Raw genomic sequence first — 26,271 nt, forward strand, 5'->3', positions numbered from 1 at the left:
GAGAATTCCACAGGTTCACCACTCTCTGGGTGAAGAAATTCCTCCTCATCTCTGTCCTAAATGGCCTACCCCTTATCCTTAGACTGTGACCCCCGGTTCTGGACTCTCCGACCATCGGGAACATCCTTCCTGCATCTACTCTGTCCAGTCCTGTCAGAATTTTAAAAGTTTCAATGAGATCCCCTCTCATTCTTCTAAACTCCAGCGAGTATAAGCCCAATCGACCCAATCTCTCCTCATACGTCATTCCTGCCATCCCATCGTCATTATGAGGGGGAACCGCATAAATGTCCGCTACCCCTGATTAACTGAGACCCATCCTGTGCAGAAAGAGCCCATACAGGGAGCCCCAGATGTCTACAGCGATGAATCCTCATATCACATCGAGGGATTCCCCCCACAAGCGGTATGCTGTGGTATTGCCAGAGAGCCATCCAGCAACGATGCAACCGACAATCCTCACAATATGCAGAAATCGCTGCACTTCTAACCATCATGAAAGAAACCTCAGATAGACCCATGAATATTTGGTTCGATAGTGCCTATGCTCTCCTTGCCGCTATACCACAAAAATGACTACCGTACAATAGACGGTAAAGCCCTGTTCCATGGGCTCTGGTTACACCTGCTCTGGTCACACCTTAAACAGCGATCCCAGCCCTGCTTCATAGGAAAGATAGCAGCCCATAGAAAAGGGGGTCCACATAGTGAGGGAAATTCCAGAGCAGCCAAGGACACTGCGATTGATGGGGAGATAGAGGATGTAGTTGTTGAGCCCTGCAATGCTGTCAGCAAGAGCTCCCCAACAGATCACCTAGATTTAAATCCCTGCAGCAACAATACTGGCCATATGCCATTGTAAGCGCCTGACATGAGGAAGGCGGACCCCTTCCTCAACTGACAGCCTGGGCCCCCAATACCATACTAGCCACTGTCCCATACTCAGCGGAGCAGTTGCTGATGTTCAAAAGAAAGTCATACGCCTGCCTGGTGGTGTGTGTTCCACCAGAGATGGGTCAGGAACTGCTCTCCCTCTTTCACTCCCACCCCACGGCAGGGCACTAATCGGCCCTGGTAACCTTCTATAAAGGTAGCATCCACAGCTTGGTGGCCTTCCATGAGGGAAGCAATCAACCTATATGTGGCACAATTCCTACCGTGCCTGCAGCACAATCCTCCCGCGTGCACTAACCAAGCCTTGCTTCAAAGCGCGCCCCCACCTCAAGGGCCATGGACTCATCTCCAGCTAGACTTCATTGGGCCACTTCCACAGGCGCAAGGCAATTTTCAGCATGCCCTAGTGGTGGTGGAGCAATTCACTACATGGATCGAAGCATTCCCCTGCCGCTCCAACACCACAATCACGGCAGCCAAAACACTATTAAATCACGTGTTTTGTAGGTGGGGAGTACCGGTACAAGTGGACAGTGATCAAGTTTCGTGCTTTACCGGTAAGATTTTTACCCACCTGCAGGAAATGTTGGGGATAAAACACAAACTACATATTGCTCACCAACCCCAGTTTTCCGGAGGGGTCGAAAGGGGGAACAGGACCCTCAAGTTAATGTTAAAAAAATTGTGTGCGGACCACCCCACTCAATGGGCTAACATGCTGCCAATGTGCTTAATGGCAATGAGGTCCACACCTCATAAAACAACAGGAGTCTCCCCATATCAGGCCATGACGGGGAGAGTCACAAGAACACCAGGCCAGCTAACACTAACGGGGATAAGCCCCTTGACAATGGAACCATGTAGTTCCAAGTGGCTGGAACAAGTGGCAGATCACACCGATCAGATGAATCGATTTGTGGCCACGAAATTGGGGAAGTCAAAAAGACAAATTAAAAGGTACTTTGACAAGAAAGTACGTCCCTTTGAGTATCAGGTGGGGGACACCGTAATGATTCCAAATTATGGGAAAAAGAAGCACGCCTTTGAGCCCAGGTGGTGGGGACCGCATATGATTGTAGATGGATTGAACCCTGCGGTTTATTTTTTTTTTATATTCATTTATGGGATGTGGGCGTCGCTGGCAATGCCAGCATTTATTGCCCATCCCTAGTTGCCCTCGAGAAGGTGGTGGTGAGCCACCTTCTTGAACCGCTGCAGTCCATGTGGTGATGGTACTCCCACAGTGCTGTTAGGTAGGGAGTTATCGGATTTTGACCCAGCGACGATGAAGGATCGGCGATATACTTCTAAGTCAGGATGGTGTGTGACTTGGAGGTGGTGGTGTTCCCATGCGCCTGCTGCCCTTGTCCTTCTAGGTGGAAGAGGTCGCGGGTTTGGGAGTTGCTGCAGTGCATCTTGTAGATGGTACACACTGCAGCCACGGTGCGCCAGTGGTGGAGGGAGTGACTGTTTAAGTTGGTGGATGGGGTGCCAATCAAGCGGGCTGCTTTGTCCCGGATGGTGTCGAGCTTCTTGAGTGTTATTGGAGCTGCACTCATCCAGGCAAGTGGAGAGTATTCCATCACACTCCTGACTTGTGCCTTATTTGATTCAGTTACCAGGGAAAAAGGGCATTAAGTACAAGAAATGGTATCATGTTAACCAGTTAAAAACTGCCAAAGAGTAAATACTACAGTGATCTTGTTTCCCCACAGGATCATGATACGGATACAGATGACACAGAACAATGCCATAAACAGCAGAGCTATACAAAAGCTAGGAGCCAGCCCATGGTGGGAAACAATGTATAATGTAGGACAACACTCCTGGCTCAGAACCCTCTCAATGCTTATGATACTGGCACAAGCCATAATTGTAGTGGTGGGGATCATCATGATCTGCTACCTGAGAAAGCTCCTTAGGAAACTGAACCACCATATGCGAGCCCTGAGGAGATAAACCAAATGAGGGGTCAGCAAGGATATTTCCCCCTCAAGGCGGGGAATCTGTAAGAATAAAAATGTATGTTTTGTATGTGAGATGGACTCGAGACTAATATAAGATGTATGTAATAAAGATAAATTTGATGTGTATGGATCTCCCCTGGGTAAGGCAACAGCGCAAAACTTAACAAAGGAAACCTGCATAACAGGATAACCCCCCACAGAGACACCTTCGAAACTCAAGAGCCACTAAAAGGTGTTAACAAACAATTAACTTAAGCAAGAAATGGCACCAGCCCCTGCAGAGAGCCATATGTTCAAAGGAAAGCCAATCAAGAACTGCCATGAAACTAGACCCAATCCTGGGGTCTTAGCAATTTAGACTAGAGGCAATGGACTTAAAAAGATATAAAACAAAGGAACCCAAAGGCTCTCTCTCTCTGGATGACCACGTGGAAAAGCAAGAAGCCCTCCCTCTACAGGCCAGACCAAGCAGCAAGGAAAAAGGCCCCATGCATTGCTTGACTCAGGGAAGTACCAGTCTGTGTAAATCTAACCCATTACCTTACGTGTTGTAATCGAGTAGAGTCCATAAATACCAGTAGGCTATTGGTTTGATGTGCATGAGTGTGTGTTTAATAAACTTGCATGAGTTTGTATGTTTAATAAATTTATTCCAAATTGTTTCGAAAGAATTTGTCTTGCTGTCAATTTAACGCCAGTCGAAATAAAAATCTTACAGTTGCTCCCACAATGCTATGAGGTAGGGAGTTCCAGGATTTTGACCTGGCAACAATTAAGGAACATCAAAACATGTCCAAGTCAGGATAGTGTGTGCATTGGAGGAGAAATTTGGAGGTGATAGTGCATTCTTTTTGTGTAAATGTTTAAACTCAATAATTTAGAATAGCTAATTTCTTGTGGAAATTTTACCTCCCACATGATATATTGTTGCTTTAGATTTAAAAAATGTTTTTTTTTTTTTTTAAAAGAGCATTCTATGTATTTGGGTAATAAATTGAAGAGAGAATTTCCACTTACCATGAAGTAGAGAAAGGCAGTATGATTATTAATTTAAATATACAGATATTTTACGGTCATCTCTCACACCGAGAAATAACTGGAACAAAAATATTGTACAGAAGAATGATGAGCAATTGATTAATTAATGAGGGACATTTGACAGATGTGATTCTAATGTACAATTTTCAGCACCAAAATCTGACACCAGCCGGTTTGCTATTCCAATAAAGCCAAATGGACATCTTGACAGTTGTGGTAATAAAAGTGACTTTAGTATCTTCCTACTAAAGCACAGCTGCATCAAATATATCTAAAAGTGGTTTCTAGTAAGTCATTGTTCAGTGAGGATCGCATTTTACATCAACCAGATCGTAGCTTTAACCAGCAAACAATCATCTCCAAATCATTTTCAAATCTTTTCCGTCACTTACTGTATAAGTCAGTTATAGATTATACAGTACAACAATTCCTTACTACATGTAAAAAACATAGAAATTTTAACACCATCCCTCCCTCCATCCCTGCCTGCTTGCATCAACTGTAACATTTCCATGTACAATTGCCGGCCAGTTGGGAGCCCAACTCTGCACCAGTTGGGCTCCCAAACATCAGACATCAGGGACCCAAAATAAATTTCACACTAGGAACAACCAAAATTGAACAAACCACTAACTACACATACTTGGGCTTAAAAATCAGTTCTACGGGAAATTTCAAACTGGCTGTGAATGAACTGAAAGAGAAAGCAAGAAGGGCTTTCTATGCCATTAAAAAATCAATCCAAATAGAAATCCCAATTAGCATTTGGCTCAAAATTTTCAAATCAGTAATTGAACCAATTGCACTCTATGGCAGTGAGGTGTGGGGACCGCTAACACAACAAGAATTTGCAAAATGGGACAAACACCCAATTGAGATCCTACATGCAGAATTCTGTAAAAGTATCCTCCGGACTCAAAGGAAAACCGTAAACAATGCATGCAGGGCAGAACTAGGCCAATATCCATTAATAATCACTATCCAAAAAAGAGCCACCAAATTTTGGAAACACCTAGAAATGAGCAACCCCAAATGCTATCATTACGAAGCCCTGAAATGCCAAGAGAGGACCACAAAGAAGAATACCCTCAGCCAACTAGTCCTGGGACTCAGCGAAGTAACTACTAACACTACTAACAATAACCAGCCCCAGGACAGTGACAGCGTAACACAAAGAATTCGACCCAACACAATCGTCGCTAAGCAAAAGGAAAAATATGTCATATTGGGCAGAAACAACAAAAACCCAAAGCAAACTCAATTGCTACTTGGCCCTAAACAGACAATACAACATGGCCGATTACCTGACCATGGTAAAGGATAGCAAACTGAGAAAAACTTTGACAATGTACAGACTTAGTGAACATAACCTGGCGATCGAAAAAGGTAGACACAGGCAGACCCGGCTACCAAGAGAGGACAGGATATGCTCTCACTGCAGTCAGGGAGTGGTGGAGACAGAGATGCACTTCCTCACAGCTTGTAGAAAATATCAGGGCATAAGGGAGAATTTCTACCCAAAATTCACAAAAATATGCCCGGAATTCAGAAATTTGAATGACGACCAAAAACTCCCATACCTACTAGGGGAAGAGAGAAATTGTGTGACACTAGTGGCACACTATGTTACAGCTTGCCATAAACAGAGGGACAACCACTAAATATAAGAAAAGAGTATATATAAATTATATGAAAGTACATTTATACACTCAGGGATATATCTGTTTATACACTGTATGGATAGATCTGTATTTTTGTGAACAAACATGAATGTTTTTCGATGCTTTGGCAACATAAGATGTAACTTGTCATGCCAATAAAGCGATTTGAATTGAATTGAATTGAATTGAATTGAATTGACTGCTTTATCGTGGCCTGTGCGGATGGCCTGTCTACACGTACGTTGACAGGCCGCAAGTTCTGGATTTCGCACATGCGGAAATCCTGAATTTGCAGTGGATTTCCAAGGAGGTATGGCAGCATACTCTCAAGAGTATGCCGGCATACCAACCGCAAAATCCGAGCCAATTAAGTTTTCTATCCAATTCCTCTGAACCTCATACTGGACAATCAGTTATGTTCGCTCACTGTATGAAAGGTTTTTTTTTGGTGAATGTTCTGCTCATTAAGGCGAGTGATTTTACGACTGAGAAGCTCAAAAACTTTTCCATTTCAGGCACATAGCACGAATAATGCAACCCACCTGCAATGCTTCCAGGACCTCCCCTTTTCAGGTGCTCTGTGCACCTACACCCGGGAGCTGATCTCCTCAGATAAGGCAAGTCAATTTGCATATTTTCATGGCACTCCCAGCATGTAGTGCATGACGCACTGGGAGTGTGCCGAGTTTGTGTAGCATCAGTTCTGGTGTCAGAAGCTCTTAAAAGGCAGTGAGTAACCCTTAAATCAAGAATTTCAATTGGGCACCTGAAAATAACGTGTTTCCCCATTTAGTGATCAGGCACACACCTGCACCACTCATTCTAAAAGGTTAATAAAAGTTATACCAACTGAGAATACATGGTGTCCAGACAGGTCTTTTGTTCCGAGGCCCAGTCAATTTGTTGGGGAGAAACGAGGTTGCATTCATAGATTCAGATGTAAAGTAGGATCCAATGGAGGCAAAGCTTATTTGAAATGATCTAATGATTACACCAGTCACCAAGTTCCTTTGGTAGCCAATTCTGCTCCCTAGTGCTCAGCCGTATCTTCTTATAGAAACAGTGAGGGGGGGTGAAATTCGTTCTTCGCCAACTGCCATTAACGGCCGCCCGAAATGGCCGTCGCGCTAAACAAGGTAAATTGGTGTGGGGGAAATGGTGGTAGGTGGTGCAGCGCTAACCTTAAGTGCAACGCCATCCTGGTGGTGTTGCACGAGGGATCCGGGACCAAGTTGTAACCCTAGTGCGGCGTTGCTGCGTCTGTGTGCGAGGCTGTGAAGCTCACAAGCCAGGCGCAGGCAGCGCACGTCAACCCAAGCACCCCACCCACCCCTTCAACCACCGTCTGCCTCACCTGTGACAGAGACCGTAGGTCCTGCATTGGACTAATCAGTCACATGCGAGCTCTGTTAATGTGGAAGCAAGTCATTCTCGGTTTCGAGGGACTGCCTAAGAAGAAGAGAAGCAGCAGCTCACAATGCACTGTGGGCAGTGAGGATCTCTGAAATTTAAAGGGCCATGCACATTGAATCAAGGGAAAATAAAATGCACTGATTCAATACATTTTTCAGCCCATTGTCTTATAACAAATAATCAATATTTAAAAGTTCCAAATGTCAATATTCAGCATTTAAAGCTGAATTACCTTCCTAAACTCAACAAATGGGAAAACTGCCTCAACACTACCACAAATGGCTCAACAAGCCAGAGAAGAGACACCCAGGGTCTCGCACGCAGCGTGTTCTGGACCAATGGACTTTTTACATGGTGAACATTTTGTGTGTGCAGATAGCACCCTCTGGTGGTGGTTGTGTTAACAGTTTGTATGCTGGAAAGGTCATCTGATCTTCCTGTGCGAGGTCATTTGACCTTTGTTCCTTTCTTCCTGTGTAACACAGGAAGTAGAATTCCAGGAAGAACCTGGCAGTAATGGAGGATTCCATAAGGGTTTTACAATCCAATGTAATCTGATTTCATATGTTAGGCCAAGCGCAATATCTGTGAATATCTTTGTTCCTCAGCATAATAGCAACGTTGTCAGAGTAATATTTTGATAACACTATGTTTATAAAAGGTTAATATTTGATAGTTATAGAAGTTAGTCCAAATGTTAGTTAGTTATACAATTAGTCTATTCTACTGTTGTAAATATGTTTATATCTTATGTAATATCGAATGTATAGTACTCAGTTATGTACAAAACATACTTTGTCTTTGTTTACAGTTTCACAAATTTGTTCAAGTAAAGGCTTCAAACAGCAGACGGCTTCAGAAGAATTATTTTGAATAGAGTGTTTAACTTGCTGGATAACTAGATAGGAGCACATCTAGCGCGGCCAGTACACAGCGCTCCAGCTTTGTGCAAGGCGTCAACACTGCAAGACTGGCCCTCCACCCACAGGAGTCAGGAGGCCCTCTAGAAAGAATATGGTAGTACATTACCAAGGCCATCACTGCCAGCATTGTCGCCCCCACCACCTTGCTTCAGTGCCCAAAGAAGCTTCACGACCTCAGGCCACTGGTCAAGGTCAGTGAATACATCTTCAAAAGGAGTCACCTACCAACTGAACCACTAGCCTCACACACTGCTCAATGCAGGACCCCCAATCACTCACCTACCAACAATCTGCACCAATGACAAGGCACATCTGCCATACCTCACTCCCTTGGAGGAGACGGTGCAGGCCATTCTTGGCAGGGGCATGGCTGAGTCCTTGGTCAATGGCGGGGCTGAAAGGATGCAAGATGTGGGTATCCTCTGATGTTATCCTCCTTCTGGCACGCACCTCTAGGCTTCCCGCCCTCCCGTCAGCACAACTCCACCCTTGTACTGTCCTCATTTCACACACCCAAGAAATGCATCCTGCCCAGTCAGCGGAACCGCAGGCGGGTGATTCCATCCCGGATATGCCGGCCACAAAGGGGCTGTCTGGGATGCAGTCTTCCTCTTCTGCATCTTCCTCTTCCCTCTACAAGCAAACACTAAATGTGCTACCAGGTGGCGGGAAGGACATTAATTTCACGCCCATAGAATAGTACAGCACTGAAAGAGGCCATTCAGCTTCTTGGTGCCTTTCTTCTTTTTGCTGTTCCATCATTAGGCTTCTTTGCAAGGGGAAGTTGCAAAGGACACAGCAGCTAACAATAGACTCTCAGGCCTTGAATAGGTTATATGGTACAACTCCTGTACATCAGTGCAAGCAACGGAATCAAAGGTGGCTTCCACCATGACCACATAGGCTACACTGTACTTCTTCTGTGCTCGTCAATGGATGGCACACGGGTGTTGTGAGCCTTGTTGCAGTGCATCCCTTGGTCCCCCCCAAAAGCTATCATTGGGAGTCGTCTTAACCCTCCAAAGAAAGGTGGCATGTTTGATTGAGCAGAATGAACGAATCATGGGAGCTGCCAGGAAAATGCACATTTACTCGCATGCTTCTATTGCGGTTTTCGGAGACCACCTGTACATTATTCATGAATGGCACAGCATTTGGGCTAGCAGTATGTATGGCCACACGGGTACAATCACCTATATTTGTGGGGAAATTCGGTCAGATAATACAAGTGGTGCGCTCTTTCTTGTTGCTTGTGGCTGCTTTTCACAGGAAAAGTGCAGAAATCCCTGGCAAAGTGTCAATTACCATCTTGATATAACTGCTGACTAAAGTTTGGTGTAATGTGACTAAAACTTCCCGCACTTGCATGGAAGGACCTTGCCACATAACATTTCAAAGCAGCTGTAACCATGACAGCCACTCTCAGAGAGCTATTCTTGTGTTGGAACTGATCTCTAAGTGTGGCTGGAATAGTATGCAGACTTCAGTGAGGTTCTTCCTTCAGGAACCAATGTATGCAGTGACAAGTCTCTTTAGACCAATCATTAGCCAGGCCCTGGCCCTCTCTACAAGTCAGTGTAAAAAGTTGTCTACAGTCTCACCTGCCTCCTCAATTCATGCTCTCCCCCTTCAGAAACTGAACTAGACTTGTAAGCCCACAGAAATACCCATATCTGTAAGCTGTCAAATAACTAGCTGCATAGTCACTGACAAAAAAGCAAGTATACAGCTTTATATAGTTATATCAAGACGTCTACAAATCATCCCAAAAAATTCCTTCATGCTGCAAGACTGAAATAAGTGAAAAAACAAAGGCCCTAAAATTCCAAGATCCTTGATCCGTTGTCGGAAGACCAACAGCATGGGGCTTCTGCTCATCGAAAGGCCCCCGACTCTGACTGCACTAGAAATTGCAGGATCAGCTCATCTCAATGTTGCTGGGCTAGAAAAGGTGCAAGCTCCCCTCAGCAAATGCCGAAATGTTTCTGGAAGGTCTGCAAAATATGAGGAGGAGCGGACTCAGCCAGACATTTAATGCCAGAAAAAACAAACAGAATGTAGGAAGGTGAAGACATGGCTCCAACAGGTACAAATAAGAGCAAAACACTTCTCAGAGAGTGGTGTAAATATTCTTCAGAATTAAATTAAGTATAGGAGGAATGGGATGGCGTGGGTAGTTGGCAAGAGACCTGTAAAGTCTGTGGGTTGTTTAGTTAATTAATACACAGACTCCAAGAGTAACTTAAAACAGGACTTTACTATTCGAAGGTCAGGGCGAATCTGCCCAATAACTCCTGGCACAACACTTATATACTGGTGTGGTCACCGTCGGTATTACCGTATACAGAAGCCAAACAAAGTAGTGCCACACCTAAAATAGTTCTCTCAAAGGTGAACGGTTACATACAATAGTTCTCTTAAAGGTAGACGGGTACATACACTACAATCCTCCCTTTTTAGCTTACAACATACTTATTCCCCATTAAACATAACATATAATCAACTTCATGTAAAACAATTCACAGATATAGTCTCTGCGGGAAACAGTTCACAGATTCAGTCTCTGCGGGAACAGTTCACAGATTCAGTCTCTGGTCTTGACTCGGTCCGAACAACATCTCTGTGGTGTAGCCGGTTCACATTTCTAGCGTGACTCATCCAATAGTCTTTCCCTTGGCTTAACAGCTTGAACTTCCGTACTGCTGAACCAGCAGTGCTGACTTTTACAAACAGCTGGACTGCCTTGGTAATTTTTCCTACTTTCCAACTGATTTGGCCCCCTTCGTAGGGCCCACGTGCATGATCTGATAGAAGTGATAATGATTTAGATGGTTATCGTCTTCTGCTTCGTCTTTTTCTTTTCTGCTTCTTGGAGACTCTCGGGGCTCCCTTATCCGCTGCCAGCTGTAGCGCCACCATCTCCCTATGTTCCTTAGACTTTAAGTGCTTCATCCTGATTTCTGCACTTTGGGAGTTTTCATCACAAGCTGGGCAGACCAAGTCATCGTAATATTCCGTGTCACTCAACAGGTCATGGTAATATTCGGTGTCGTCCTGAGCTAGTCTAGCGAGAGGGCCTGCTACTTCTTCTGTACCCAACTGGACGTTAGCCGACTGTTGTTCCCTCCCTAGACATCTTTCCTGAAGAGACTTCTTCATGCGTTCATATTCATCCCGCTCTTCCTGGGTTTCCTGCAAATCCTTCACTAATGACCTCGTTTGTGATTTCAACACTTCCCCTTCCCTCGGGGATTGATTGATCAGGCTATTCAATCCTTCTACTGGAGCAGCTGTTTCAACATTCTGCTGTTCACATTGATGTGATTCAGCGTACTTTTGGCATCCCTGTAAAATCTGTGTTGCAACCTCAGCTATTTCCATAACTTTTGAGAGCTCCGAACTCCTTCCCTTTGAAGATTGAAGCTCGTGTTCAGATTGTTCCCATGGTAGAGTCTTGTCCTTCAGCATATGAAGGAGTTGGCTGACCGTTAACTCTTCCACGGGAACACTGTGGGTCAGAGTCTTCTCCATTTCATCCACCTTTTCCTCCAATGCTTTCACCTTCTTTTCCTCTTGTACTTTGGCTTCCAGCGCTCGGAGAAGTTGCGCATTGATGCTCTCTAGCTCATGTTCAGAGGCCATTCTTACAGTCTGTGTTTCTTACAGTTCCCTTTTCTTCCACTGAACGGATTCCCACTTGCATCTGTTCTTCAAGTTGTTGAATCTCGGTCATTGCCGCCCCATATTTGTCTTGGGTTTCCTTTAATATTTTTATGAGTTCTTGTACATCTTGTCTTTCATGTTCTGCCATGTCTTTCACCTCTAATTTCTCATCTATGGATGGAACTTCTGCCGATGAGTCTGTCTTGGCCTTGAGCTCATCAAGAATTTCCTGCAGCCTTTGGACTTCTTGCTCATGTTCAACCTTCAGTTGCTCATATGCTTCCACTGAAACTAGCTTTTCGGAGGTTGCCGAGTTAACCCCTTCCAGAATTGTAGCCTGGGCCTGTTCATACTGTTCCTTCAACTTCTCACACTCTGCTTGTAAGGAGTCGTAGAGAAGAACTGGAATAAAATCCTGGCTTCCTGAAGATTCCTCTTCATTTGCTTCTTCCTGCAAATATTCTAACTCCTGAACAGCATAAGGGAGATGTGATCAGTAATTGGTCACGATGGCTCTATGGTTGCTCTCTGCTTGAGCTAGCTGCTTCTGTTGTCTTTCCAGATTCTCCCATTCGGTGTCATAGAACCTTTTCATTGTTTTCATCTCTTGTACGAGACGGTAACTCAATTGTTCTAATTGTTGTCGTAATTTGAAATAAGTTTGAGTCCGAGCTCGGTGTTCTTCCGTCATGGATATGTCCGTAACTTGAACAGGCTCAGAATTTTCTGTCAAACTAGGTTGTCGTTGTTCGGTGGAGTTCTGTTCTGAAACTTTGTTCTTCTCTGGAGCATAAGCCTTTATGCATGCCTTCGTTTCTCCAACCTTCGTCGGCAAGTCCATTTCAGCCTTGTCTTTCATATTTGGGTTGGTCTTATCGTCATCCGTTTCAGAATCTGAGCTGATTGTCTGCACCGAGTCCTCACTCGTTATGGCTTTTAGATAGTGCCATTCCATGTCTATTTTCTTGATCCACTCCCGTCCTAGAAGTGGTGGTCCTCCCTCATGTAGTACGTATAAGTTCATTCTTGGGTGTTCTTTACCCCTATCTCTCACTTTGACTCTTATCTTTCCCATGGGGTATACTTTATGCCCCGTGTATGTCTGCAATACGAACTTGGTATCTCTTAAGGGTATATGTGAGAATAGCCGGTGGTAATCCCTTCGATTTATGACTGATAGAGCTGATCCAGTGTCCAACTCCATTTTCACTTGGATTCCAGCTATTTTTAGCATGACCCAGATAGTTTGTAGGTCAGCTTCCTTACTCACATTGTGAATTCTCAGACTACCCAGCTCCTGGCCGTTTGGGTCTGAGTCTGAATTCTGTTAGTCTGAACTCTTCTCAGCCACCTTGTGTACCTTGTTGTACTTTTCCTGTGATGGCTTCCTTTGGTTGTTGGTCCTTTGGTTGTTGGTCTTCTTCCCTGACCGGCATACCTTAGCTATGTGACCCAGTTTGCCACATTTCCTACATTCCTGGTTCTTAAACCAGCATTGGTTCTGGTTCTGGTCGTGTGTTGTCTTCCCACAACGATAGCATTTTGTTGTTGTTGAGGTAATTTGATCCACACTTAGTGCTGCTGTCTTTAGCTGCATTTCCGCAGTTCCCTTTGCTGCGGCTTCGTGCGATGCTGCAATAAGGACAGCCCTGTCAAGTGTAAGGTCGTTCTCTTCGAGTAGTCGCTTTTGCGTTCCTTCCTTTGCCAACCCGCACACGAACTTGTCTCGCAATGCCTCTGTCAGATTCCCTCCAAACTGGCAGTATTTCGCTAGTCTACGCAGTTCGACCAAGTATTCTGCGTTGCTTTCGTCTTTCCGTTGCGTTCTCGCATAGAATTTGAATCGTTCCGCCAACATCAACGGTGTGGGGTTCAAGTGATCCTTCAGAACAGCCACAATATCATCGAAAGTCTGATCCGCCGGTTTAGCTGGTGATAGTAGATGCTTCAAGAGCCCGTATGTCTTCGCGCCCATCGAGTTTAGCAAGGTTATAGCTTTGTCATCATCTTCTATTTTATTGGCCTCACAATAGATCTCGATGCGTTCCACGTACGTGGCCCAGTCTTCTACCTCGGCATTAAAATCGTTGATGTTACCACGCTTAGGCATCTTCCTCTCTTTCTGACAACACCCCGAATTATTTCTTTAACTTTTTTTTTCCCTAAGATGGCGGTTTTCCCGCGAAAATGGCGGTTTCCCGCGCTTATCTTCTCTCCCCGCCCACTTCAATGGCGGTTTCCCGCTTCTGTCTTCTTCCCCGCCTAATGGCGGCTTCCCGCGTTTCTTCCCTAGCGGGAGGGGTGCACTTTCCCCCACAGGCGACGGCCGCTGGCTTTCAGGTTCACAGCTTGCGCGTCGGCTTCAGGGCTTTCCCTTTTCTCGGCAGGGCAACCGGCGCTGGGTACACCCAGTTGACGGCGAACAGGTTCAGCCGCTGGGCTGGCTCTCGCTCAGTTCCCCTTGCTCGGGCTCGGTCTCTCTCCCGCTCTCTCGGCTCTACCGGCGCTGGGTACGCCCCGTTGACAGAGAACAGTTTCAGCCGCTGGACTGGCTCTCGCGCAGTCTCCCTTGGTCGGCTCTGCCTCTCCCGCTCGCTTGGCTCTACCGGCGCTGGGTACACCCCGTTGACAGAGAACAGTTTCAGCCGCTGGACTGGCTCTCACGCAGTCTCCCTTGGTCGGCTCTGCCTCTCCCGCTCGCTTGGCTCTACCGGCGCTGGGTACACCCCGTTGACGGAGAACAGTTTCAGCCGCTGGACTGGCTCTCGCGCAGTCTCCCTTGGTCGGCTCTGCCTCTCCCGCTCGCTCGGCTCCCAAACGCCTCTCCCAGCCGTCTCGCAGTCCGGTGCTTCCCTCCCCGGCTGCGGCTGAGTTTATCTCTTCCCGCGCCTACGCTCCCGGTCGCAGCGCTTTGTGGCTTCGGTCGCTGCCCGGCTTTTCCCGCCGGTCGCGGTCTAGCTGTCTCACGACGCCGTTGCGTCCCCCAGCCTATTAGTACCGCGGCTTCCTTGCTCCACGCTGCCCCCGTCTCAGCGCCTCTGGGCCCGACTTCTGTCCGGCTCCTTTCCCCCCTCGACCGTGGTCGAGTGCACCGCCCTTATCCTCCGGTTATTCTTTTTACTTTTCCTTTACTCACAGTCACCGTGGCTGCCTTGCTTCTCGTGCTGATCGGCTCACTCCTCACCGTGGCAGAAGGGACAGTCAGTGCCTGTTGCTGATGGAAGTCTTTGTCTCTGAATTCTTCCTCCTTTCCAGCTCTGCAGACTCGAGTTTTCTCCCAGCAGAATGACGAGGGCGGTTGCCTCTTCTCGACGCTCGTTAACTGCTTCGGAAGTATTGTTGCCGCAGGGTACGATCGGACTCGTCGCCACTGTAAAGTCTGTGGGTTGTTTAGTTAATTAATACACAGACTCCAAGAGTAACTTAAAACAGGACTTTACTATTCGAAGGTCAGGGCGAATCTGCCCAATAACTCCTGGCACAACACTTATATACTGGTGTGGTCACCGTCGGTATTACCGTATACAGGAGCCAAACAAAGTAGTGCCACACCTAAAATAGTTCTCTCAAAGGTGAACGGTTACATACAATAGTTCTCTTAAAGGTAGACGGGTACATACACTACAAGACCCATCAACACAGTGGCCAGGAACGTGTGGAAGGAGGCGGCACAGGCAGAGTGACAACTCCTTAATTCCCAGAAACCTCCCCCTCCTGTGCAGGAAGAAGTTTAATGTCTTCACAAGTTTAGCAAAGATAAGTGGGATGGCAGCAAGCTGACAATTCATTTATCTTTGATACATTCAGACAGTGATTTTGTAAAGGTAGTAGTTTCACGTCAATTTTATTCCATCCTATTCTACACAAACATAGAAAATCCACATTTTCCCACCACATGGAAAAGAGCAGTTGTTATAGCAAATTGGCAACACAATGATCATATTATCCTGTATGCTTGTCACCCAATTATTGTTGCAATATACTTCTCTGTAATTGTGTTTGTTAATATGTGAAAACACCTTCGCACCTTTCATTTGGCTTCTTCGCTACTTTACTTTGTGCACCACATTATGAAACATGGAGCAAAATAAAAATAAAAATCACACGACCTGCACCACTTGATCTCTTGTTAAAACAACTCAACCATAATCTCGACAAACTGAATTGATATGGGTACACCAATACTGCCATCAAGTGGTTCTATAGGAACACATCTGCCAAAACCTAGGTAGAGAAGTTTAGTGTAAGGCACGGACCTTACACTAAACATCCGTAAGACAAAGGTCCTCTACCAACCTGCCCCCGCCACACAGTGCTGCCCCCCGATTATCAAAATCCACGAGAGCTTACTGTCAACAAGGGCAGACATCAACAACGAAGTCCAACACCGCCTTCAGTGTGCCAGTGCAGCCTTCGGTCGCCCAAGGAAGAGTGTGTTTGAAGACCAGGACCTCAAACCCGGCACTAAGCTCATGGTCTACAGAGCAGCAGTGATACCCGCCCTGCTGTATGCCTCAGAGACATGGACCATGTACAGCAGGCACCTCAAAGCACTGGAGAGATACCACCAACGCTGCCTCCGCAAGATCCTGCAAATCCATTGGCAAGATAGGTGCACCAATGTCAGTGTTCTTGCTCAGGCCAACATCCCCAGCATCGAAGCTCTGACCACGCTCAATTAGCTCCGATGGACGGGTCACATCGTCCGCATGCCCGATACGAGACTCCCAAAACAAGCGCTCTACTCGGAGCTCCGACGCGGCAAGAGAGCCCCAGGTGGGCAGAGGAAACACTTCAAGGACACCCTCAAAGCCTCCTTGAAAAAGTGTTACATCCCCACCGACACCTGGGAATCCTTGGCCCAAGACCGCACAAAGTGGAGGAGAAGCATCCGGGAAAGCGCCGAACACCTCGAGTCTCTTCGCCGGAAGCAAGCAGAAGCCAAGCACAGGCAGTGCAAGGAGTGCACGTCAACCCAAGCACCCCACCCACCCGCCCCTTCAATCACCGTCTGCCCCACCTGTGACAGAGACTGTAAGTCCCGCATTGGACTCAGTCACCTGAGAACTCATTTTTAATGTGGAAGCAAGTCATCCGCGGCTCCGAGGGGCTGCCTAAGAGAAGAAAAGTGAAGTTAGGCACATTGCAATCGGAACCCAGAATTATAATGCTTGGTGTTACACAAAGATTAATATCAGAGATCCTTTATTATTCATAATTATGATCAATAAACTCTACTAGTTTAATTTGCAACCCAGCAATATTCCGTCCAAGAACGCCCACTTTAGGCCTGCACCTCTGAGTTCCTTACACAAAGTATCTAGAAAATGGCCTATTAAAATAAGCAGAGTTGAAGCCAAGTTTGCTAATACTTACAATTGGACTCCAAAATCTTAGGATCCTTAATATTGCTAGTAATCATTTACTTCAATGAAAACAATGTCTTCAGATTGTACCAATGACCTTGGAATCATAATATATTACACCTGCTTACTCAATTCCCACATCAACAATCTCACACCATTGACGTTGTTTAAACACTACCAAGAACTTTCATTCAAAGCAAACTGGACCATGTTGGTGCAATCTCGGCAAACAAAAGCCATACTCAACAAACATTCAAGCGTTGATACCTTTTTGCTTTTGCCACAAATATGACCATGCAGTTTTGATAATGTAGCTCAATTGATTGATATCAAAGAACATCTGATTCATAACATAATCTGTCGCACCTTCAAATGGTTTCGATTTTCCTGCTGACCCAGAACACGATTTCACAAGTGTTCTTTTATCTTCAGATCACTTATCACCATCAGAACGATCCCACTGCACAGGAATTTGTTTTTAATTAGAACCAGGGATTTTCTAAAAGACGGTACATAAAACTTAACAGTACAGAAATTGAAAGTTGTTGCTTTTAAAAGGATAACCGAGTCTTCAGCTGTTGAATATTATATACCAATAGCAGTTTAATGGACCATACTTTGATGGGTTTTTAGCAGCATTGTCCTTTCGAATGCCACCTAAAAGAGCTCCCACTCTAAGGTGCATCTGAACTGATTGCTTATTGCAGGGATTTCAGGATCTTGCAAGAGATGAAAAAAAGTTATGTTAGAACACTCTGCAAGAAAAACACATCATTTCCAAAGAAAGGAGGACATTTAAAAAATAGGAAGGGAAATGGTACAATTCCTCATGTGCAATACAGGGCACTAAAAAGTGGAGGCGAGTTAAGGGTGAAGATGTGTACACAATTCAGAGACATATGAGAGACTAACAAGGCAATAATGTTGAATGATTGTAACCATCCCAAGACAGACTGGAATAAAGGTAATCTAACGTGGTCAAAGTGCACGATACTTTAGAATCCATCCAGGACCAAAAGGGAAGGAAGTATAACGTGATTTAGTTCTGGGAAATAAAGTAAGGCAAATAACTGATAGGAGAGAAGGAGGGGAAAAAAAGGAAATAGTGACCACAACATAGATGGGTTCAATGCAAAAACAGAAGAGGGCTTTATATTGGAGAAAAGGCAAAATTCAGCAAGATTAAAAGGGGGTCTGGCCCAAATGAACTGGGCAGAGAAGTTAACAAGTTGACAGATCAGCAATGGAAAATCTCCAGAGATGAAATGCAGAGCACAAAACAAGGCAAAAAAGGTGCAAAGGATTGAGAAAAATTAAAACTAAACTGAATCTGAAAAGGGAGGCATATGATAAAGGTCAGAGCTAACAATACAAAAGATAATCATGAGAAATATAGGTGGTGTAGTAAGGAACTGAAAAAGGGAGATTAGAAGGGCTAAAAGGGAATATAAAAAAAGACTAGCAGATATCATAAAATGAAATAGCAACATCTTTTACAAACATATAAAAAGTCAAAGAGCAGTTAGAGGGGGGTTTGGACCACTCAGGGATGAAGGAGGGAATCTAATTGGAGGGTGAAGCTACAGCAGAGATCTTAAATAAGTATTTTGCATGGATTTTTACAAATGATGGTGGAATGAGAATGTCGGTTATAACAGGATATAGAACAATTGTTAGAGATAACTGTAGAAAACGACTTGAAATACCGGAATACAAAAGCAAAATACTGCAGATGCTGGAAATTTGAAATAAAAACAGAAAATGCTGGAAATACTCAGCAGGTCAGGCAGCATCTTTACAGAGAGAAACAGAGTTAACGTTCCAGGTCGATGACCCTTCGTCAGAACTTTGTTGAAATACCTGAAACTCATTCCACTGGAGCAAAGAAAGCCAAGAGGAGATATAATAGAAGTATTTAAAATTATGAAGTGTTTTGATATGGTGAATACAGAAAACTCTCTCCTCCAGCTGGGGAGTCTGATGAGGAATCATAAATTTAAGATTATCAAGAGGGTAAGGAGAGGGGTTTTTGGAAACATAGGATAGAAAAAACAGAAGGAATTTCTACACCAAAAGGAAACATTGAAGTTCTGGAAGGCCGGCAGGCTGATTCCTACTGTCAAAGGACTGTTATGAAGCGAGGTTGATTGCTGGGGGACCAAGAAGATACAGTATGGTGCATACAGCTAGCAAGATCTTGGTGCAGCAAATCATCTGCAATCTTAAAGAAAGGTTCAGATGCCACTAATAATCAGAGGAAGTGTCAAAGTACAGCCTGGCCAAGATAGCCAAATGTTGCCTGCAGTGTTCCACAGGCCTTCACCCTACAAAATGATGGAAAGTACATCTCGTACAGTCTTGCTCCAGTTGATCAGTATTTCTGTGGTCATCAAGATAGGGGCTGGAGACTCCAGGGGTCTGATGAAACCTCACCCGTGATTTATGTTATGGAGGCTAATCCAGGGCCAGTATTACCTTAGAAAAAGAAAACACTACCATGATGAGTAGCTGCTGGCTTAGTAAAACTGAAGGAGCAACATTGGAACACAGAACCACTGTCCTGTGATTTTTGATTAATAGGTAGTTAGGCCAATTTATGGGCTGACCCTGGTTTTGATTTCCATTAATAGCAAGGATACAACATGTGAGAAGGAGGTCTGTTAGCTCTTATGATTTATTTTTTATATTCCTCGTCTTTCCTGTACAACACTTGTGTCACCCTATTACTCTGTACCTGGATCCTATTTAGATAAATGGTGCCCAGAAGACTCAGTGATGGCATTTGCTGTATTTCAAATTATCATCCAGTAGAATAACACTCTTCTACACCTCCATAATCTCCTTCCCATGTGTGCTTTATGATGCTAAACTTTGAAATTCAGCCAAGGATAATAAATGCATTTAATAAGGAAAGCTGATGAGGTATAGTGCAGCTCTGTTAGATTTTCAGATGCATCAACTCTGCTCGACACGGCAGCTTCATTATCGCTTTACTTAGTGACAAATTTGGATATGCTGATTCAAATTCAAATTTGCTGAGCAGCTCCAAGAGAATTTTAATTATAGTGATAGCATCACTAATTATATGCATCACTAATTATATGCAAAGTGCAGCAATTCACAAAATTTGTTTCTCAACTCCTTCAGCATTAATGAACTCCTGTGGTGTACTAGAATATGTCAGGTCATGAAATAGTTTCTTCTTACTAAAATTCCAAGTAATAACCAACACAAAATTCTAAGAGTGAGTGAGTGAGTGAGTGTTGAAATATCGGCCCAGAAATTCGGGTCGGCGGCTTCCCGCGGGTGCAAGCCCCCGACCTGCACTTACCTTGCGCGCCGGCCGTTGAGCTGTGGGCCCGCGTGGGATTCCAATCCGGGGCCTCCTCCAACTGCCGGCACGCAGTACTTGCATATCCCAGGGGCGCAGTTAGTTCGATGCGTCCCCTGGGATCACATGGAGAGCCAATCGGAGCAGGGAATGCTTCATTCATAAGATTGACAGGAAGAGCTGTCAAAACTTATAAATACTACGGCCCCAAATCAGCACTAAATCTTCAAATAAATTTTAAAGAAACATCACTTTTTTAAATAAACTATAAATTACATGAAATAACTTTTAAACAATAATTTCAATTTTTGAAAAAAATAATTTTATTTTCTAACGGGGCTAAAAATAAACTTAACTTGCTTTAAAGTATTTAAAAATAATAAACCTGTGGAAAAAATGTTTTAATTTTAATTAATTCACCACTTACCTTGTAAAAAGCAGGCCTTACGCCTGCTTTTTTACATGCCTAACTTCTGGAGACTTACCCTCCTGGGAAAACCTGCAAAAAAAACCAAAGTCTGATGCGCACGCGCAGCCTCTCCTGCGCACGCGTTCGACCTCTGAACCCCTTCAATCAGGGGAACGAAGTGCCGGTTTCCCGCACATGCGCAGTGCATGCAGGAAACCGGCACTTACATTGGGCTTACGGGTGAGTACCCCATGCGTACTCACCCGTGGAGACCCAAACTTCTGGGCCATCAAATAGGATAGAGACCTCAATATTAACAGCTGTTGAATTAATTTTTGCAGGGTTAGAAGTTGGGCCTCGAAAACCTAAACTTATTTGTTCATAAGGCCCATTGATGTCAACAGAGCACACCATTGGGAACCCACCATATTTAATATTTATCCAACTAGTCCAGTAACGTAACTACTACACGACCATACACTACTGTATAATGACTAGTAATCCAGAGGCCTGGACGAATAATCCAGAGAATGCGAGTTCAAATCGCACCATGGCAGTTTGAGAATTTGAATTCAGTTTTTTAAAAAGCTGGCATCAGTAAAATGACTATTGTGGTAAACCACTGTTTGTATTCCACTGTGTACATGCCTCGGCTGACTCCTCCCACGAATCCAGGTATAAAGGTGACTGCTCCACAGCCCCTTTGTATTCTGGACCGGTCGACCACTCGAGGCACACCTTCATTCTCTGGTTAATAAAAGCCTGTTAATTACTCGCTTAATCTCAGTCTTTTGAGTTATTGATAGCGCATCAATTTTATTAACAAGATTTTATAATGGAGAAGATCCTCACACCAGCATGCCTAGACTTAGACCATCGGGAGGCGGACGCATCCACCAAGTTTACTCACTGGCTGAGGTGCTTTGAAAAATTCCTGATCGCCTCCGCTGAAACGGTCAAATCGGACGAGGACAAACTGGATGTCCTGACCTCCAAAGTGAACCACCGAGTGTACTCGGTCATCCAAGACACGACCTCGTACGCGGATGCTATCAAGCTCCTCAAGGACCAGTACACGCGCCCAGTGAACGAAGTGTACGCCAGGCACCTTCTGGGGAGTCGTAAACAACAACCTGGGGAATCGACCGAGGAATACCTTCAGGCACTGTCTGTGCTTGGCCGGGCCTGTGGTTGTAAGGATGTAAAGGCCGCCGTGTACACAGAGGAACTTATCCGGGACGCTTTTGTAGCGGGCCACAGGTCCAATTACACCCGACAGCGACTGTTGGAGCAGAGTGACCTCGACCTCAACAAGGCCTCTGAACTCGCACTATCATTGGACGCAGCCTACCGGGGCATGGACGCCTACTCCTCTGCACCGTGGACGCCGCGGGGAACGACCGCCTGGGACACGGTAGGACCGTCGCCTAGCGCCGTGCCACCCCAGCCACATCCCAGCAACGGCCCAACTACCGCAGCAGTGCCCCAAGGCCAGAAATGCTACTTCTGTGGCCAGGCCAAACACCCCAGAGCACGCTGCCCGGCGAAAAATGCGATCTGCTCGGGCTGCGGGAAGAAGGGACACTACGCCAGCGTCTGCAGGGCCAAAGCCACCCCGAACCCCAGCAGCGCCGCGTGTGGGCCGCCATCTTGGGCCTCCCCAGCCATGTGCGAACCACCGGAACAGCAGCCATTTTGGACGCCTCCAGCCACATGGGGATCATGGACGCCGCCATCTTGGACGACAGCCGGGACGCAGCAGGCCCCCATCACCGCCTCATCTGATACCCGCAGCGACACACCGACCCCTACGCTGGCCTCCGTTACACTGGACCAAGCGAGACCGCACCAGCTGGCCAGTTCCACAATGGACATTAAGGTAAATGGTCACGAAACAATCTGCCTTTTTGACTCTGGGAGCACGGAGAGCTTCATCCACCCCGACACGGTGCGGCGTTGCTCTCTCCCAGTCCTGCCTGCGTACCAGCGGATTTCTATGGCCTCCGAGTCCCAGTCGGCGGACATCGGCGGCTACTGCGTGGTGACACTCGTAGTAGACGGGACTGTGTACGATAATTTTAAACTTCTGGTCCTGCCCGACCTCTGCGCTGCCGTTCTACTGGGGTTAGATTTCCAGTGCCACCTTAAAAGTGTTACGATGGCGTACGGTGGACCCCCTCCCCCCACTCACAGTCCGCAGCCAGCAGCTTCCAAATTGCCCGCCGCGCACCAGGTGCAACCTCTCCACACTCGGAGTCACCCCCCCCCCCACTGTTTGCTAACCTCACCCCCGACTGTAAGCCCATCGCCACAAAGAGCAGGCGATACAGTGCCGGGGACAGGGTTTTCATTAAAACCGAAGTGGAGCGGCTCCTGAAGGAGGGGATTATTGAGGGCAGCACCAGCCCCTGGCGAGCCCAGGTTGTGGTCGTTAAGACCGGCGAGAAGCAGCACCTGGTCATCGACTACAGCCAGACAATAAATCGCTACACCCTGCTGGACGCTTACCCACTCCCCCGCATAGCTGATATGGTCAACCAGATCGCGCAGTACCGCGTCTTCTCGACCACTGACCTGAAATCAGCGTACCACCAGCTCCCTATCCGCCCTGAGGACCGCCAGTATACTGCCTTTGAGGCAAACGGCCGCCTCTATCACTTCCTTAGGGTTCCCTTTGGCGTCACCAATGGGGTCTCCGTCTTCCAAAGGGAGATGGACCGGATGGTCGATCAAAATGCGTTGCAGGCCACTTTCCCATATCTGGACAATGTGACCATCTGCGGCCGTGACTTGCAGGACCATGACGTAAACCTCGAAAAATTCCTCTGCACCGCCAAACTCCTCAACCTGACGTATAACAAGGAGAAGTGCATATTCCGCACAACCCGCCTCGCCATCCTTGGCTGTGTTGTGGAACACGGAGTCATCGGCCCCGACCCCGACCGGATGTGTCCCCTTATGGAACTCCCACTGCCTCAAGGCCCTGAAGAGGTGCCTAGGGTTTTTCTCTTATTACGCCCAGTGGGTCCCCTATGCGGACAAGGCCCGTCCGCTGATCAAGTCCACCTCTTTTCCCGTGACGGCAGAGGCCCGCTTAGCCTTCCACCGTATCAAGGAAGACATTGCCAAAGCCACCATGCACACAGTGGACGAATCCATCCCCTTCCAGGTGGAAAGCGACGCGTCCGACTTTGCCCTGGCCGCTACCCTCAATCAGGCAGGGAGACCCGTGGCCTTCTTTTCACGAACCCTCCAGGGCCCGGAGACCAGACACTCCGCTGTTGAGAAGGAGACCCAGGCTATTGTGGAGGCTGTGCGTCATTGGAGGCACTACCTGGCCGGAAAACAATTTACCCTGCTCACTGACCAGCGTTCAGTTGCTTTCATGTTTAACAACAAGCAGAGGGGCAAAATCAAAAACGACAAGATCTTGAGGTGGAGAATCGAACTTTCCACCTACAATTACGAGATCTTGTACCGGCCCGGGAAGCTCAATGAACCCCTGGATGCTCTATCGCGTGGCACCTGCGCCAGCGCGCAGATCGATAGACTGCGGGCCCTCCACAATGACCTCTGTCACCCGGGGGTCACCAGGTTCTTCCACTTCATCAAGGCCCGCAACCTGCCTTACTCCATTGAGGTCAGGACCATGACCAGGAACTGCCAAGTCTGCGCTGAGTGCAAACCGCACTTTTATAGACCAGACAGGGCTCACCTGATAAAAGCCACTCGCCCCTTCGAGCGCCTGAGCGTTGATTTTAAAGGGCCTCTCCCCTCCTCCGACCGCAATGTGTACTTCCTCAATATTATTGATGAGTACTCCTGTTTCCCGTTCGCCATCCCCTGCCTGGACATGACCAGTGCCACGGTCATTAAATGTCTGAACGACCTCTTCACCATGTTCGGTTTCCCCAGCTATATCCATAGCGACCGGGGCTCATAGTTTATGAGCGACGAACTCCGTCAGTACCTGCTAGCTAGGGGTATTGCCACAAGCAGGACCACCAGTTACAACCCCTGGGGGAACGGACAGGTGGAAAGCGAGAATGCGACAGTTTGGAAGGCCGCCCTGCTAGCCTTAAAGTCTAGGGGCCTTCCGACCTCCCGCTGGCAGGATGTGCTCCCCGATGCGCTCCACTCTATTCGGTCACTGCTCTGCACTGCCACTAATGCCACCCCTCATGAGAAAATGTTTGTCTTCCCAAGGAAGTCCACATCGGGGACATCGCTACCGCCATGGCTGACGTCCCCAGGGCCGGTCCAACTGAGAAGACACGCGAGGACCCATAAAACGGACCCCCTGGTCGAGAGGGTCGACCTCCTCCATGCCAACCCCCAGTATGCTTACATTGCGTACCTGGACGGGCGGGAGGACACAGTCTCCATAAGAGACCTCGCACCCTCGGGGGCCGCAGTAACCCACTACCCACTACCACCCCCCCCCCCCAAACGATCCGATATCCAGCCCCAGCAGACGGCAGGCCTGGGCCCCGCGGCCCGCTCGACATCTACGAGGACTACACACCAGTGCCCCAGCCTACGCGGGACTCGACGCCGGAAGCTTCACTACCCCTGCCGTCGCCACGTCGATCACAGCGGCAGACAAGACCTCCGGAGAGACTCCAATACACTAACTTTTAATACACTTCACCCCGCCGGACTCAATTTTAAACAAGGGGTGAATGTGGTAAACCACTGTTTGTATTCCACTGTGTACATGCCTGGGCTGACTCCTCCCATGAATCCAGGTATAAAGGTGACTGCTCCACAGCCCCTTTGTATTCTGGACCGGTCGACCACTCGAGGCACACCTTCATTCTCTTGTTAATAAAAGCCTGTTAATTACTCGCTTAATCTCAGTCTTTTGAGTTATTGATAGCGCATCAACTATAATGTCCTTCAACAGTGAAGTATATATTTAAGTATATATTTATCTACACTCAGTATAGGAAACATATACAAAACTTGCTTTCTCTTTAAACATAGTCTTGAAACCGGTTTGCTTGCTGCAGCTACAATCAGGTCCACCTACCATTGGCTAAGCTGGCCCTTACTTTTGGCTGTTGGTTATGAGATTTAATAACTGCTCACTGAAGATTGTCTGTGGTCTACCAACAACAGCAGCAGCTTTCATTTATACAGTGCCTTTAATGTAGTAAAATGTCCCAAAGTGCTCCACAGGAGTGCAAGCAGACAAAAAAATTGACACCAAGCCAAAAAAGGTGACATTAGGACAGCTTGGTAAAAGAGTTGGTTTTAATGAGCCAATATAATTCATAAGAGCAAGTCTCTGAAATCAAGCAATCTGTCACAGAGGGTTCAAGCCAAACAGCCCTGTCCCCCTCAAAAAAATCTCAAACAGCTGCCAAAGTCAATACCTCAAGCTGATCATATCCTTCGATCTGTGATCAGGTGGTTTGTGAGCACCCTTGCAGAGGTTCTGACTCAAGAAAGCATGCAACTGCATCTGTCAAATATATTAGAACAAGTAACCATTTATCATCGCATGGGAGCAGGCGCATAGGAACACCACCGCCTCCAATTTTCCCTCCAAGTCACACAACACCCTAGCTTGGACATATATCACTGTTCAATTGTCACTGGGT

The 26,271-nt window shown here is 46.6% G+C and overlaps 1 protein-coding gene and 1 pseudogene across 3 annotated transcripts in view; one reads left to right on the forward strand and one right to left on the reverse strand.

Moving 5' to 3' along the window:
• The window catches only part of LOC147102213 (rab effector Noc2-like), a 186,091-nt gene that overhangs the window by 69,558 nt on the left and 90,262 nt on the right, over window positions 1-26,271 (reverse strand). The gene's annotated exons all lie outside the window — the stretch shown is intronic.
• On the forward strand, window positions 444-1,682 carry LOC147102214 (uncharacterized; annotated as a pseudogene).

The sequence above is a fragment of the Somniosus microcephalus genome, chromosome 22 (assembly GCF_052327205.1).
Source record: "Somniosus microcephalus isolate GS21.2 chromosome 22, FLI_Smic_1.0, whole genome shotgun sequence".
In the NCBI taxonomy this organism is placed as follows: Eukaryota; Metazoa; Chordata; class Chondrichthyes; order Squaliformes; family Somniosidae; genus Somniosus; species Somniosus microcephalus.